This window comes from Eumetopias jubatus, unplaced genomic scaffold, assembly GCF_037043125.1.
Source record: "Eumetopias jubatus isolate StellerSeaLion01/CBP00866 unplaced genomic scaffold, mEumJub1_p1.0 scaffold_9, whole genome shotgun sequence".
NCBI classification, from domain to species: Eukaryota; Metazoa; Chordata; class Mammalia; order Carnivora; family Otariidae; genus Eumetopias; species Eumetopias jubatus.
This window is the reverse complement of record NW_028274815.1, coordinates 35,973,306-35,980,913: the sequence shown is the minus strand read 5'-3', so window position 1 is coordinate 35,980,913 and position 7,608 is coordinate 35,973,306.

Below are 7,608 nucleotides of genomic sequence, written 5' to 3'. Positions count from 1 at the left end.
CGGATGCTTCGGTTGGGTAAGGTCCGCCTAGGGCTGACAGGAGCTGGGGCTGCGGACCGTTGGCAACAAGAAGTGCGAGGCACAGACGAGCACGAAAAGGGTCTAAGTAAAGGTGCAAGGGGTGATGTCTCGAGGAGGTTCAGAATAGGTAAGACAGTGAGTATAATAAAGTCGTTCATACCCAAGTCCAGAAAAGCTCTGCAGTTTTTAGATTTATTAAGCACGTCAGGTACCTTGGATTTCACACGCATTTACGTATTCTTCCGATTCTAACGTTTGGTCACACACTCATATCCCAGACCTACGCTATGGTGTTTTCACCAACCCCGCTCATGGCTTCATTGCACCTGGGTCTGCCCGGATTGCCCAAGTATGTGGACGGAGAAAAGATACGGACTTCTTTTTTTTAATTTTATTATGTTATGTTAGTCACCATACAGTACCTCATTAGTTTTTGATGTAGTGTCCCATGATTCATTGAAGATACAGGCTTCTTGTAAGAAGCTAATACTCCTGCTCAGCCAGACCTCCCATTTTCAAATTCAGTATAACAATTTTCAAACATACAGAAAAACAAAAATAATGAATTAGATTCCAAAAATTAAGATCGATTCGGTCGCTTCATCTACTCTTTTTCCTTTTTCTTTGCTGAATTATACAACCTGTTTCACCCCTATTTTATGATGCATCCCATTTTTATTTATTTTTTAAAGGATTTTTATTTATGTATTTATTTATTTATATTTATTTATTTTTTAATTGTTTATTTTTATTTATTTTTTATATATTATTTATTTATTTATTTATTTATTTATTTATTTATTTGACAGAGAGCACAAGCAGGGGGAGTGGCAGGGAGAGGGAGAAACAGGCTCCCCTGCTGAGCTGGCCTACGCGGGACTTGATCCCAGGACTCTGGGATCATGACCAGAGCAGAAAGGAACCACTTAATTGAGCCACCCAGGCGCACCTGATGCATCCCATTTTTAGTAGACTCTTAACATATCAAGTTGGCTAAATTAAGATATTGATCACACAGCGCTGGCAGGGATTTGGGTAAGAGGCACTCAAACAGTGGATTAAGGAGGGAAAATTACTACTCAGTTAAAAAATTCATAGATGGTAGGATTTCTGCAAAGATGGTCCCAACAATTCCTTCTCGGCCTCTAACTTACATGTTATTCCTCCCATCAAGAAGTGAAGTTTAGGGGCGCCTGGGTGGCTTAGTCGTTAAGCGTCTGCTTTCAGCTCAGGTCATGATCCCAGGGCCCTGGGATCGAGCCCCACATCGGGATCCCTGCTCAGCAGGAAGCCTGCTTCTCCCTTTCCCACACCCCTCCTGGTGTTTCCTCTCTCACTGTCTCTGTCAAATAAATAAATAAAATCTTAAAAAAAAAAAATACAGCAGTGAAACTCCAGAGTCAATTTTTCAGTATATATTTCACAACTAAAGAAGAAATCTTCAGAAAGTAGATGTGATACAACTGGAAGCCTAGTCCAGTAGAGGACTTCAGACAGGATTCTCCAAGATACTCTAGAAGCAGCTGATCTTCAGAAGTATATAGCTAACCAAAGACCTCTGGAATAAGTCGATGACCCATAATGAATAGCTTCTGCCGAAGATGTCAGACCAAGACTTTTGTCAAAGTCCTGTTCCGTTTTTCTTCTGCTTGCTTATATTATTTTTCTCATTCCTATAGGTCTCTGGTTGTTATCCACCCATAATGGTCCTTTTTTCTCTTTTTTTTTCTTCTTTAATATAATTGTTAGGTCAGACATATTCATTCTAATGCCATTCTTAAATTATCCTGAACCATAAGCACTACTCTCAGTCTTACCAGCTGCTAAATATGCCATCCATTGCCAGGCCACCATTACCAATTCTGGTCTCATCAAATGAGACTATAGGGAATTATAGTCAATGGTTTTTCCACTTGTACCTACAGGGACAAAAGACCTTAAACAAATCAACCTGTGACTGCTAGTGTCCCTGTGTCCCATAAAAGGCTAGCTATTACAATGTAATGATCAGACCACAGGTAACTGTAAATTTGAATTTGACAACCTTTGTAGTGTAATGGGTGTTACTTATCACTTAGATAATAGGAATCCAAATAGGTAACAAAGTTAATGTAAGGCTTTGGTCCCAATCTCATGTCATGAACAGCTTTTTTCCCCCTTGATTTCTATGTGCCCCTACTGTATTCTGCTTCCTTTGCAGCCAGGACAACTGTCTTGTTTTTCCCAGACTAAAACCTAATGCAGTTTAGGAATAGTATGCTAAGATCTGAGTGTGTACAGAAATCCTTTGTACAGAAATCCTAACTGTAAGTCACCGATACTGGAAATTCCAACTCAGATAGGAGCTCCAGAATGAGGAGCTTGAATATTCAGGCACTCAGGCAAATTGCTACCTCATTGTTTATGTGAACAATCAGAGTAGTATTTCCAATGGAGGGAATTAAAAAGACTTTAAAAGACCTATCACTGACTCTGGCAGAAGTTATTAATGATATCACCTCTTCCCTACATGGAAGATCTGTAAATCTGCCTCATTTCATTTGCACAAGTAGTTACGGGCACTTGTGCTACTCTAAACTTCTAATTGACTAACCATGGTGGTATCTGTGCCATGGCTATAATTTCTTGCTGTTCTTAGATATATGAAACAGACATGGTAGCACTGGCTATATATTGCCTTAAAGAAAACACTACTTGGCTCAATGTTTCTGCACAACTGCTCTCTTATTAAATGATTGCTGTGATGATACAACATCAAAAATAGGATACAGTTTGTATGGGGACAACTGAACAATCCCCAAGTTGTGAAGATCTGGAGGTCTAGTATCTCTGAATTGGCCAACGTCTCTCAAGCAAGGGAATGACCGAAGAGGGGGAAACTGAGGAACTAAATATACCAAGTGACAAGGGACACACCATATATGACAATAGAACTCTGACACACACCTCTGCAGCAACCAGCCTGAAAGGCAAACCACAGCCTCTACAGCAATCAGCTCAGAACAACCAGAACTTGGTCAATGACCGCTAGTTCCCCTATTTTGTTTGCCCCCACTTTCAACTTAGGATCAACCATAGAGGGCCAAATAAGCTCCCCAAACCAATCACATAAGATGTCCTGCTCCTAGCTAACCTACCTCCAGCCCTCCCATACCAACAACCTCCAATCAGGGCATACCTGAAGCTTCGTTCTTCTCATTTTAAAGCATTCTTACTTTCGGCATGCCTCTGGATCTCTGCCTAAGGCAGGTGATAGTAGCTGATCCTTCGCTATAGCAAGCTCTGAATAGCCTTTGTGTTCTCATTTAAGTGGGCTTCACTTATTTTCACAAGTACAGAGCCCTTCATCTTACAGAGAAAGCTGAGGCCCAGAGAATTAAGGATGTGCCTTCACACCCAAATGGCTTTGCAGTACTGGGTCTTGAGAAACAGATTCCTGGTCATCTGTCAGTATCCATCATCCTCTTTTTCCTTAATAACAGAATTCCCCAAATTTTACTAGGCTCTTTGCTGCCCAGGACAAAGACCAATTTCTGGCTTCCCTTGCCATCAGCTCTGGTCCTGTATCTAAGTTCTTGCCAGTGATCTGTAAGCAGAAGTGGTATATAGCAGTTATTTGTTGAGGAATATCTTAAGTACAGTCTAAATGTTTATGCTTTGTTTATTTGGATAATAACTGAAGAATTGAGGATGTGGAGAAAAGGAACCCTCTTGCACTATTGGTGGGAATGCAAACTGGTGCAGCTGATGTGGAGAACAAAGGCAAGAGAATGTAGATAAAATTAAGTCTCCTTACAACTTACAGCCCATTGACAAATACTTGGATTAAAAAAAAAGAAAGAAAAAAAATAATTGAAGAAGCATTTTCACGTTGATTTGAGTGTGTGCTTCTGTCATAAAGAACTTGGCTCGTCTTTGTCCTTGATTCCTGGGAGGTAACCCCTAAATCCTTGGAATTTCCTGAGTGATGAGAGTGTCTTTGTTATTCATAGTGGGTCTCTGGGAACACACCTGATAGTTCATGCTAATGAGATGACTCTTGGGATGCCTGGGTAGCTCAGTTAGGCATGTATCTGCCTTTGGCTCAGGTCATGATCCCAGGGTCCTGGGATCAAGTCCTGCACTGGGCTCCTTGCTCAGCAGGGAGCCTGCTTCTCCCTTTGCCTGTTGCTTCCCCTGCTTGTGCTCTGTCTCTCTGACAAATAAATAAATCTTTAAGAAAAAAAAAAAAGATGACTCTTGGTTGCCCCTGATTTATGCTAATTAGATTCAAGATGGGCGCTGACCAAGTCAGAAGGCTGACCAAGTCAGAAAGACCAATCTTGTGATTAGAGGGTTGGGACTTTGAGCCATGTGGTATCAGCCTGACTTCCAGGAAGGGAAGGGGCACTGGAGATTGAGTTAACTGTGTGGTCAACCAACCATGACAACATAATGAAACCCCAGTGAAAACTGGACTATGAAACTCAGGTGAGCTTCCCTAGTTGGTAGTACTCTGCATAGTTACACATTGCTATACCAGCAGGTGATGTGTTCCTGGGGAAGATGAAAGCCTCACATTTGAGATGCTCTCAGACCTCAATCTATGTGCCTCTTCCTTAGGTTGATTTTGATTTGTATCTTTTTGCTATAATAAAGTTATCATAATAAATATAGCCCTTTCCTGAGTTCTGAGATTTGCTCTGGAGAATTATCAAACCTGAAGGAGTAGTGGAAACTCCCAAATTTGTAGCCAGCTGGTCAGAAAAGTAGCATAGGGACCCCCAAATTTGTGGCTGGCGTCTGAAATGAGAGCAGTCTTGTGGGGTATTGTATCTTTAACCTGTGGAGTTTGGCCTAATTCTGGGCAGTTGATATGAGAAGTCATTGTAGTGCTACAAAATAAAATAGCAATGAGTTTTTATGTACACACATACCAACCCACCCCCAAAAGATGGAACAATGTCAATCTATATTTGAATTTGAAAAATAATTACATGAAGCAACATTGTATTTTTCTAAGAAAATATTTAATAGGTAGTTTTCTAGAAGGAATGTTTTTCATCTAGTACAAAAGTGTGAAGTCAGGGGCACCTGGCTGGCTCAGTCAGAAGAGCATGCGACTCTTGATCTTGGGGTTGTGAGTTCAAGCCCCATGTCGGGCATAGAGATTACTTAAATAAATAGTATTTTTTAAAATGTGGTATATCTATACAGTAAAATATTTTTTTAAAAAAAGTGTGAAGTCAGAAGCAGTGAGAAAACATGGGCAATACAAGTTTTTCCCAAATTAACACATGGTTAGTAAGCACCTACTGTCTGCTCATTTCTGAGAGGAAGTATGAGAAATTATCTGAAGCAGCTGATAATCTGGTTCAGGAGACAAGTGGCAAGCTGATAAACAAATGATTTAAATAGATCAAGACAGTAATAAGAACTATCCCAAGACATCTTTCATTTTTAAAAACCTTAAGCAAACACAAATGCTTTTACAATTGCAGATCAGTAAGATAATGACTTCACATCAGTGTTCGAGAATTCTTCCCTGATGAGAGGGTATTTGAACAGGGTTCTAATTATTAGGCTTCAGAGAAGTGGAGAGGGCACTCCAGACTGGTGGAACGGGCAGGGGAGTGTGAAGGTATGTCTGAGGTATGGCAAGCAAATTAGTTTGTCTGTAATAGAGGTTCTTGTCGGGAGCAGCAGCAGGTTAAGGCAGAGTGAAGCAGGCATTAAATGCCAAATGGAGGAGTGAGGATTTATCTTGTAGGCAGTACAAAGGCTTTCAGACAGGGCAGTGGGTACAGACTAAGAATAGTTACCATGGCAAAGATACACAAGAGAGACAGATGTTAAGCAAAGACCAGCTACAAAGTTGCAGGTGTCCAGGTATATAAAGTGACTTAGGTTGGGGTTAGAAAAGATAAGACAGAACAAACTAAGCTATTACTAATATAAGAAATTTGCTATTTCTCTCCTGTGCACTTTGGCTCTCTAGAAAGAAATCCCCATGATTTCTAGGTTGCTGGACTGGAATTCTGATCTCAGCTGTCAGATGCCTCTTGTTCATCCTCTCTGCCTTAGCCAACCGGTTGGACCCCTAGATTCTGACTGTCTGCATGGACATCCACTTTGAACTGATTCCCTGACGTCTAGGCTCAGCTTCCTCATCTGGACCTAAAATGCGTGAAGGACTGTCTTTAGTACAAGCTAATCTCTTTAGTCAAGGCTCTCCTGCTCTCTGCCTGCTCCTACTCCTGGCTTCTCCACGTAAATTTCAGATGCATCGTGATAGGAAATTGAGATCCAGTAAGCTTAGGGTTAACTCTTACAGCAAATAAAGACACACAGATGGCTTGAAGTTACCAGACAAGATAGGAAAAGTAGTTTAACAATAGTTGGTATATCTGTATATTTGTTTTTTTTTTTTAATTTTACTGAGGTGTAATTTACATACCATAAATTTCACCCATTTTGTGTGCACAATGCAGTAATTTTTAGTAAATTTACCAAGTTGTTCAGCCATCACCATAATCCAGTTTTAGGACATTTGCATCACCCCAGTAAGATTCCTTGTAACATTTGCATTTACTCCCAGTTGCCTCTCCCGGCAGCAGGCAACCACTAATCTACTTTGCCTCTGAGGATTTGCCATTTCTGGACATCTACTATAAATGGAATGGTGCCTGGCACCTGGCTTTCACTTAGAATAATGTTTTTGGAGTTTTTATTTTTTTTATACAATACCCACATTTTAATGTTTGAAAAGATTTTATTTCAAAAATCCCAAATCTCGTAGCATAAAGATCCAATAAAAAATTGCTTTTTGCTCAAACTTTAAAAATACTACTCCAGTGCATGGGGGGTTTTGTACAGGAAGAACTTCAGTCTCTCAATCTCAAAACCACAGCTGTGAACCAGAAGAAAAAGAGGCCCAGCCCAGTGCATGGCATTTTCAGATCAGTTTCCTTAGCCCTAAGATAGGGTTTGGCTAAATCAGTGGTGGCTCTCCACCTAGCTCAGCTTCCATTCTCTTCACCTACACAGTAACACCTCTGCCCCCATCAGTAACGGGATAGGGAGGTGAAGCACAGTGCAGTTATAGAGCCCCCACCAAATAGAAAACCACCAGATTTGATTTCTCAGATTCCTTTCAGCTCTTGTTTTATGAATCTCAAGTCTGAAAGGAACTTGCCCCACATTCAGTAAGTCTCCAGGGTTTCTCTTTGGAGTGAAGCCTTAATGTATGCTGAGGCCTGAACTGTACTAGTGGGTTTTCCCAGTTTCACCAAATTCAAAAAGTCACTCTAGGACACATTCTCTGATGTACAAAATGAGTGGAACATCGGCCAAAGGCTTTTCCACATGCATTACATTCCCAAGGCTTCTAACTAGCAGGGTAAGTTCACTGATATTTATAAAGGAAAGAGGTTTGGCTGAAGGCTCTCCCACATTCACTATTTCCATAGTGTTTTTCTCAAGAATAAATTCTCTGATTTTTATTAAGAGATGAGCTCTAATAGGCCTTCCCACATTTACTGCTTTCAAAGGACTTCTCTTGTGTATGTGTTCTTGGTGCTTAGTAAGGGAAGAAGTATTACAGACGGC